Raw genomic sequence first — 10,349 nt, forward strand, 5'->3', positions numbered from 1 at the left:
TTCCCTAGTTTGCCCTCTTACACGCTGCTGCCTGTCATGGATGTGGCATAACTAATTTCACTCTCTGGAGTTATGGCTTGATGTTGAACATCGTCCCCAGACGGCAGGGTTCATGAAGATGTATGGGGTTTGAGCTGCTGGTGCTGAATGTGCTTACAGCGCAGGCTGACACCCAGGACAAATCTATACTAGATGTTAGTGGAAGGCGAGGACACAGAGCTCCTGTTAGATGAAAGTAACACTTTCCCCCCCCTTTTTTTGGCTTAATGTATTCAGCCTAGCATGCCTCCTCTGCTCTGTGTAACAATGATACATTTGCATACTTTTACAGGAGGAAGATGCCAAGTACAAGTAAAATCTTATTGGCTGCTGAGCAACTTGAAGTGGTTTCATGGGGCTGTTAAAACAAGCTCAACTCATTTGGCAATACCCTGCATGAAAGTTGTGCATACAAGAGTTTGAGACAGTGATAACAACTCACGCAGTATGGTCCATTTGACATATACTGTACGTCACTGACAGGCCCTAAATCTCCATGTTTAGAGTGCATGATGATAAGATTGGACATTTCATCAGGGGAGAACATTACAGCCTATTAGATTAATTGGTTAATCGGTTCAGTCTTATTTTTGATGCATATATCCACAGTTACTATTTAATGCTTTCGCAGTTTCCCCACAGTCAGACAAGAGCATAAAGAAAAACAACATCTTCAGACCGTATTTTTGTCCCTTTCGGCATAGCCAAAAAGCAGAGAGCACATCCTGGTGTATATACAGGGTGTGGCAACATCAACACATGACTGAAGAGTTTAACTTCTGTTGCAAGAGAGTTAATGATTCACCTTTCCTTCTGAGGAAAACCAAGTTAACCATTTGCAACCCCCCTCCACTCCCGTAGTGTGACATTTGTATTTCCCTGTTCCCTTGAGATTGAGATGTGGTTTAATCAATAAAAGCCACTGATCCCAATAAGAATACCCTGAATTTCACATGTGTGTTGTGTGTTTACAGGACACAGCAGGGCAGGAACGCTACCGGACCATCACCACAGCTTACTACAGAGGAGCCATGGGGTTCCTGCTAATGTATGACATAACGAGCCAAGAGTCGTTCTGTGCTGTACAGGACTGGTGGGTAGACCTCCAGATGTGACGTCACAGGGTTAATCCACCATGTATAGCAGTACGTGTGTGTTATCCATTAGCTGAAGGCATTTGTAGAGCTATGTGTTTTCCCATGAGTGTTTTGAGTGTTTTAATTGTTGGTGTCTGTGACTTGAAGACACCCTGCCCTTTCGCCATGTGTTTAATACACAAGACAACAGCTGAGGGAAATTGTTCCATTGCTGCAGTAACAGGATACAGTGAAGAAAAATAGACACATTCTTACACACAGTAAAAGAAAAGGCACACATCTGACAATTTACCTCCAGTCATTGTAAAATATTTACTGTAGTTAAAGTATAAAGAGCAATAAATAACAACAGGAAAACCCTGCAAAATCACAGCAGTGGTGACATGCTTGTAATTCTAGTAATGCTTTAAATAAATTAAAAAATCTCTATATTTTCCTATATTCCTATAACTTACAGCTCTAATTCCCCTACATGTATAGAAGGTTTTTCATCCACAGTCGTGGAAGAAGTGGTCATATCTTCTGCTTCAAAGTAGCAAAAATACTCATACTATAAGCAAAATGTTAAAAAAAGTGTTATCAGCAAAATATATAAAAATATATTTGATATATTTAAAGTATCAAAAGTGGAAGTACTCATTTTAATTTCTTACACTCTGGGGTTGTATAATTTATAAAGATGCATAATATTGATCAAGTGTGTTATATTTAAAATTATAAAAACTTTACCTTTCAGACAAATGTAGTGGAATAGAAGTATAAAGTAGAATCAAATATATTTATAATCAAAATACTACAGCATAGTGGTTGTAAAAATGTTGTGTTGGTGTTCCCCAGGGCAACTCAGATCAAGACATACTCGTGGGGCAACGCTCAAGTAGCGCTGGTGGGCAATAAGCTGGACTTGGAAGAAGACCGGCAGGTCCCCTCTGAAGATGCCAAAAGACTGGCTACAGAGCTCGGTCAGCACACACACACGCACACACACACACACACACACACACACACACTTTTCACCTGTTGTACAGCATCAATTCAAAATCACTCATAGCCCTTCTTTCTCTCTCGCTCTATCCAGGCTTCCAGTTCTTCGAGGCCAGTGCCAAAGACAACATCAACGTGAAGAAGGTTTTGACAAGCTGGTGGACGTCATCTGTGAGAATATGAGCGAGAGCCCGAACGGCGATGCCAGTGGGTCAGTCAGTAACAAGGCCGACCTGAAGGAGACGCCCCACAGCAGCCAGCGTGGCTGCGCATGCTGATAGCTGACAATGAAAATTCATAGAAAACTGGTTTCATAGTCACACACACACATGCACACACAAATACACCGCAGATTGTCAAAGATCTATCATTGTGAATGTACTTTACCATATGTTACTGCAATACTATCATGGATGATTGGCTTCCCCCCTTTTATTTTATCTTTTCCCAACGTGGCCACTCTTCATCATAATTTGAATGTGACTGTTACACTGAGATGCCAAAGAGCTGCACTGAGCGGCTGTGCCTTTTTGCCCGACGCCTCTGCTTTACTATTTCTTGTCTAGTGGGTGAATAGCACCTGTTGCAGGTGAGGATGTGAATGAAAGGTAATGAACAAAATCAGCATGGCATTGGGATCACTGTGTGTTTATTTACTTGAGTCATGCTACCCCCTTGTGGGTGTTGCATGAAAATGCATCACTCTCACTCATTACTGCACACTGTATGTCCTGTCCTGCCCCATTTAATCCTGCTGAGGAAGTTGGCTCGCTAACTGTTACAGTACTAAGTCAAACATACCTGATTGGTGCTGTGTCATTCACAACATCATTCATGTTAGTAGTCCAGACTTGTTATTACTGTCTTGGAGGGATATTTGTATTTACTTTTAATTTATATTTTTCTGTTGTTGTTTGCTCTTTTTGTACCTTTAAAGGTTAATGCTATGTTCAGTATTTCCTTTGCCAGGTTGTTTGTGTCCCGTTAAGAGTTGAGATTAAAAGATGTGGATCTATACAGTATGTCTGTTGGTTTTCATTTGCAATTCAGTGTTATTGTTCTGTATTAAACACGTCTAAATTATTATTTTCTATTATTGTCACACATTTTATCTCCAAAGTATTTATTAGAAAATGAAACATTCATGAAGTTTGTGTTATTACCAACATTAAATTATCAAAGTCTTTGGATTGGCTCCTCTTTCTGAAATGGTCCTGTGTTTTTGAGATTTGTAAGTGTAAGAAATCATTAATGAACAATCAACCATGAATTGGTTGGAAAGGCCCTGGTCATAAAGGTTTCTATTCTATTTTTGGAGGGACTTTGACCACCAGAAAATGCTGCTTACCGTGAAAGCAAAGTTGGTGACGCGTAGGGCATGAACTATTTTCCCTATCTGTGTGTGTGTGTGTGAGAGAGAGAGAGAGAGAGAGAGAAAAACCTGTGAGAAGATAAAGGGGCATGTGAAACCCTTGTTGAGCAGACACTTGTGATTGATCAGACCTCACACAGCCGTCACTGCAGTACAGGTAGGCGCGTCATGCTTTTTAATACTTTTCAGTAAAATATCCAGCTGACACAAACACATTATAGCAAATGAATATATGACATGATATAGTATCTATAGTAATATATTTCTTCCAGAAAGAAAAGAAGGGAACAAAGTGCTGAATTTCCTGTTTGATAATTGACGTTCTCATATTTCCTTATGATCGAAGGTTTACCCGTTGTCCGTTGCTTAACAATATCTGAGTATTGTCATTTTTTTTTAAAGTAGTTGTCTTATTTAAAGGAGTTCACTTGAAATATGAGCAGTAGATTTTAACTTCCAAAAGACTAAATAAGTATCATCCAACTCAGTTCTCTTTAACATATTTAAAAAAACAAGACATAAAGGAAACACAGCAGAGAAAACCAGCTCCTTTGGCAGCTACATTTCCTATGTTTCATTTCATTTCATTCATTTTCAAGTTGCATTAAAAACCTTTTTTTTGTCCTGTTTTGCTGCCACAAAGTTTCCAAATAAGCAACATGTGATTTTATTGGTGTCATGGGGGGTATTTATTGCCTCTTGGAAACAAGGTAACAGTTGCCAATTAGCTTCCCTCTGACTTCTATAGTCAATGCTACAATAAGGAAGGGGGGGAAAAGAACAATAACTATAAAGCTGAGCTCATTTCTGATACGAAGAACAGACGGAAACAAAGTTGTACAAGTTTGGGATATTTTATGGTTCTTCTTGGCTACTGGTAGTGTGGATACCAGTAAGTTGATAAAATACCTTGGCATAACCATTAATCATCAGCTCATCATAGGACATCTGATTAACTGGAGTCAGATTATGACAACATGCCCTTGACCAATATAATTATATGGCGCATACATTTACAGCATACTGCAAATTTGTGAACACTTTTAAAAGCGAAGAAAAGACAGTTTCAGTCTGTGTGGATAGGGTTATAATCATATGATAAAATTAAGAAAGAGTGCTACAGTAATATAAAACTGCTTGTACACTTTTACAATGGAGAGTGTAAAAGTTCAGAGAAGGAGTAAGTTAATTTTTCCCCTCTGTACCAGATGGTGTCCTGTGTGTGCAAGTGTATCATGGGACTGTGTGCTTGATAATCCTTTAAATAACGCAGGTAAAACTAAAGTGTGGATATGAACGAGCAACTTACCTCAGACATCAACAGAAACCTTGGATTCCTGAAACACTTTTAAAGGAGATTAAGACCCCTTCTGTTTTCCTGCCAGTTTCTTTGGTTAATGTATAACCAAAGCAAATGCAATTTGACCCATATTGTGTTATAAGCCATGCCTGTACCATTGGTTTTGCTATGAGGGGTAAAATGCAAAGTTGCCCAAAATCCCCTAACCAATAAGGAAGTGTGACCAGATATGCTATCATTTAGTTAGCAGCTGATTCTCTCTTTGTTTTAACAGGGTGAAGAAGAAAAAAATCAGCCAAGATGTGTTGCTCCAGCTTTCTCAAAATTATGTGTTTATCTTCAATGGCAGCATCTTTGTAAGTTGGGAAAAAGAAAACACCTTTATGTTTATGCTGTCCAGCTTTATTGTAAGCCTGGTCCCACAATCAAACATACTAGGGAGCACACATTACGGACAGTAATGGAGAGCAAGGTGTTCCTTTGTATATTCTCCTTTACAGCTAAACCTGACGAAAGAACGTACAGAAGCAGTGTACTTCCTATATTCAATGATAGACAAAAGGAATGGTTTGAAATTTTGGAAAATACATTTAGGCTGCATTCAGACTGCAGGCCACTGTGACCCAAATCATATTTTTTATTGACAAGAAAGCCAATAAGCACATTTCCAAAAATGTTGAACTGTTCTTTAATAAACATGAACTAGCTCAAATACTTCTTAGCATGAACTCACCTGCTAATGACCTCTCATATCTCCAGTTAAAGCTCTTAGAACAGAACAAGTATTTAATTTTTTTTTAGGAAAACATTGAGTGTAAAGTCTCTTATGGTACAACACAAAAGCAATGACTTTTAGCAACATTGCTATTGATTATTAAAAACTTACTCCTTTCATCATGTCGCCCCCTTCGGTACTGTTTCTTTTCAGTATTTTCCGATTGTTCCTGCATGCTTTAATACCATGTCCTTGCATTCGCTCCCTCTCTTTTATTCTTTCTCTCAATTCTTTCCTCACCCATCATGCAGTTGGCAGGTGCAGCCATCCTGGGTGTGGGAGTGTGGGTGAAGGTGGACAGTGGTTCTCTGATGGGTATCCTGGGTAACTTGGAGGGTGCTCCGTCTGGGTTATCACAACTGGTCTACGTCAGCTACGTGCTCATCGCAGTGGGTGCTGTGCTGTTGATCATTGGCTTCCTGGGCTGCTGCGGAGCTGTCAAGGAGAGCAGGTGTATGCTGCTGACGGTGAGCCATGTTTCAAAGGTCAACTTCAGCCCAAGAGCTGAACAGACTAAATTCAGTAATTCAAAAAGCACACCTCTGTGTCTTTTTTAGAAAAGTTTGTAGAATTCACTATTATTAATATACTTCTGTTTATAATTACTAATATGTAACAGTAATATATCACATTCTCTATGTTTGAAATAATTTCACAATTTTCATTGTTGAAAGTTGAAAGCTTTCTCTTTCAGACTTAAGACTTAATTAAAGTCTCACTTGTTGTAGTGTGACATCTGTTCAAAGTGACATAAACCTCTTTCTTTTGAAAACATATATATATTATTTAAATGATAATTTGTGATCAGAGAGAACTACCAGCACATTTGAGACTATTTGGATATGAAATGTGTATTCTGGTAACAGGAAATGTTTCATGGTTATTTCACCAGAGAAGAACGATGCCTTCTTATTCAGTCCTGGTGTGGATGTGGTGGCTCTGAGGAGAAGCTGTTAAATATTTTAGCATGTGGCTTTAGGTGGGATCCCTAAAGTGTTTACTATGTCTCTACTGATTATCTGCTTAAATGTTCTTTGTCCAGGGCTGTTCCTCACTCTGTTGGTTAGACTTTTATGGATACATAATGCTGCTACCAATTAAATGTTTTACAGTGCCAATTATCATTTTCTCCCCATTCAGTTCTTCAGTATCGTGCTGATTATCTTCCTCATCGAGGTTGCAGGAGCTGTGGTGCTACTAGTGTTCGAGGGTTTGGTAAGTGGGTCTAAAAAGCAAAACAGGATCTGCTTATAATTGCCAGTTGTCAGTTGTTAGCAACTTGGAAAACCCTGAAGAACTTTGTTAAAATGGACCAAGTTCAATGATTGTGAACTTGTCCTTCTCAGGCTGATGAGCTTTTCCAGAGCTTGGAGGATGACGTTAAAAAAAGCATTGAAAAGGAGTATGGACACAGTGAAAGCGTGACCTCTCTCTGGAATGCCACCATGGAGGTACTGTATGTTTTATTTATTTTTTAAGTGAATACTTCAGCCAAGGGCTGCAAATAACAAATCTTTTCATTATCAATTAATCAATTAGTCTATAAAATGTCAAAACAATTTGAAAAATGCTCATTACAATTTCCCAGAGCCCAAAGGGACGTCTTCAAATTACTTCTTTTGTCCGACAAACAGTCCAAAACCCAAAGACTCTGAAGCTGGAAGCTGGAACCAGCAAAATGCTGATGACCATACTGGTCTTTTTTACCTAATTTCATGGGAATGTGCAAAAAGTGTAAAACCTAATTTTACTTGTTACAGTTTCATAATTGAGCAGTCACCACTTCTGTCCACACTATAGCAACACACCAGTGCTCATAAGACTATTGAATCGTTTCTGTTAAAATTTGGGATTAACGATTAATATGCTGCGTGTTGCCCCCTATCTCTCTCCCTCTTTACTCATTCTTTCTAATGCTCTATCAAACAAAGTCACAAAATGCCCAAAATATGGGCAAATGCCCAAAAATATTTTTAAAAACAATTGGGATTAACACTTTGTGTTTGTGTGTGCACAGTTTAAGTGCTGTGGATTCAAGAACTACACAGATTTTGATGGCTCCCCTTTTTACAATGAACATGGAGGAAATGTTTATCCAGAAACATGCTGCAATGCGACCATCACCGAGGGCGTATGCAACAAAAACGAAGCACATCTTTCGGTACAACTTCATTTTGGTTTAAATTCACACATGTTAGCAATAAAACCATTAATTATGATGAAGTGCAACAGTCATTCCTTTTCTCTGCTCAAACCTGCTGCTTCTCCTCCAGATGATTGATGGCTGCTTGAACAAGCTCCTGCAGCTGATAGAGGACAACGTTGTGATCATTGCGGCTGTGGCTCTAGGAATTGCTGCTCTTGAGGTACAGAAAATGATGTCAAACATCATTTTAATTATTCCAGGTTTAAGTTAATAAAACATGATCACAATTTATGTAATTTCATTTTTGAGTTTGAGTTTTACAACTGTAGAGCTAAATAACTAAAAAAAAACATCACTCTTTTTGATTCTGATTTTGAGTTGCATGCTTGTTATATGAGGTCAAGGCCATTACAGATTGCTGGTTTTGGTGTCACATTTGTGGTATTACCTCAAGCACAAATGGAATGCGTTTCAGTGATTTTTTAAATATTTTTGGCAAAATGTTGAAGCCACTAGAACCCATATTTTGTCCTGTTACCAGGAGGTCCAGTAGGCTTTTATCATCTCATGAACCATAAATGTAGCCTTTCATGAAGCCTTATGTCTTTTTATTTATTTACCTAATATAAACATGAAATAGTTTAGTTGTGACGCAGTGCATGTCTTTTTCAAAAAATCTACAAAATATGTTTTACTTGTACAGTCTATACCCTCTATCTCAGCTCCATTACACTGTGTTTAGATGAACTGTTGTCTTTACAGATTGCTGCCATGGTGGTTTCGATGGTTCTCTACAAGCAGATTGGGAACAAGGCGTAGAGTTTTCTGTTTGGGATGAGATAACTACATTATAATTGGTGGAGAGATTTACTAGTAAGCAGTTTTCTATGTATAAAGTTGTTTTTTTCATTTCAGTCAAAACAGACAGACGAACTTTAATGATCTAAATTACGTTATGGGCATGTAGAGCATTAAAAGATGGAGAGCAAATGTGTTCTTAGTTTTAAAACTTTATCAGTAGAATTTATCCTGTGATTTATTTATGTTTTAGCAAAGGCTGTCTGCCAACATTATATATGCTGATGCAAATAGCTAATATGTGATGATGCACACGGCAGAAAGGATCTGCATAAGTCATGTATGTTGTCGCTCGCATTCACTACAGTAATATCATACATTTATTTTTGTATTTTTGATCATATTGAAATAAAAATATCACAATCTTCATTTGTTCTTGTACCAATTAATTCTGGTATGTTTTGGCATATTTTCATAGGCTTCCATAGGTTTTTGTTGCATGTTAATTTGATAAACATTTACTATGCAAATGCATGCTCGTTTAAATTTATCAAGATTAAAAGTAAAACTATGTCAGACGATAATGGTACATTTATCACCCACATAAAATGGATTCTAGACTGAACAAAGCATGAGCTAACAATAAAAGCACCCATATGAGAATTTAAACTGTAGAGTAGATGATCATTCCAGAAAATGATTGAGTAAGGAATTTTCCTCCGGTGTTGTAAGGTTAATCTAGGTTAACCCAAACCCAACCCCTCCTTGTGCCTCAGCTGGAAGTAATGATGACTGTGAATTGTTTTTATCTTATTTTACCAATAAGGTGGTGTCAATCAGAGCCTCTATTACCCCGCGGCCTCTTACTCAGAGGTTCCTCACCAGCAACAAGAGAGTTTTAACCAGTTTTATCCCATCGACTTGTCTGAGCTTTTAAAAACAGTATCACAAATGAGAGTGTCCTCCAGCCCACTTGATGTAATACCTACAAAATTTTTACTGAAAGTAATAGATTCTGTTGGGCCTCATTTGATGTTTTCAACCGCTCCCATCTACTGGTTGTGTCCCTGATTATTTTAAAACGGCTTGCGTGAACCCACTTTTAAAGAAACCTGGTTTAGATCCTTCCCTCCCACATAATTTTAGACCAATTTCAAAATTGCCTTTTATTGCAAAGATTCTAGAAAGAATTGTGTCCAAACAGCTGCTCACTGTACTGGAAAATAACAAATTATTTGAAAAGTTTCAGTCTGGTTTTAGGAAGTACCACAGCACTGAGACTGCCCTGCTTAAAGTCACCAATGACCTTTTAATGTCTGCTGATGAAGGCATGTGCTCAGTCCTTGTACTCCTGGACCTTAGCGCTGCTTTTGACACCATTGATCACAACATCATGTTAGACAGACTGAGGCACTGGGTGGGGATCTCTGGTACTGCCCTAGAATGGTTTTCATCCTACCTGTCAAATAGGAAGTTTTGTGTCTGTAAACAACTATGTCTCCTCATTCTGTCCAGTTAAATATGGTGTGCCTCAGGGGTCGGTCTTAGGACCCATTTTTTTTCCTTGTATCTGCTTCCCCTTGGACATATTATCCATAAACATGGCATTTCTTTTCATATTTATGCTGATGACACACAATATACTTGCCCGTCAGATCCACAGACCCTGGAATGCTGAGTTCACAACTGCCTTTGTGAAGTTAAAAAATGGATGTCAAATAATTTCCTCCAGCTGAACTCAGACAAAACAGAATCCTGGTCATTGGGTCCCAGCAGATGGCAAATCAAATACTGCCATCTGCTGGTTCCTAGTAAATCACATTAAGCCTGTGGCAAAG

The 10,349-nt window shown here is 38.4% G+C and overlaps 2 pseudogenes; both read left to right on the plus strand.

The window, feature by feature from the left end:
- Nucleotides 1-305: 305 nt before the first annotated feature.
- Nucleotides 306-3,142, plus strand: LOC119887936 (annotated as a pseudogene).
- Nucleotides 3,143-5,080: 1,938 nt separating this feature from the next.
- On the plus strand, nucleotides 5,081-8,940 carry LOC119887937 (annotated as a pseudogene).
- The last annotated feature ends 1,409 nt before the right edge of the window (nucleotides 8,941-10,349 follow it).

This window comes from Micropterus salmoides, unplaced genomic scaffold (assembly GCF_014851395.1).
Source record: "Micropterus salmoides isolate LMB-PRFRI ecotype aquatic unplaced genomic scaffold, ASM1485139v1 Ms_hic_scaffold_4515, whole genome shotgun sequence".
Classification (NCBI taxonomy): domain Eukaryota; kingdom Metazoa; phylum Chordata; class Actinopteri; order Centrarchiformes; family Centrarchidae; genus Micropterus; species Micropterus salmoides.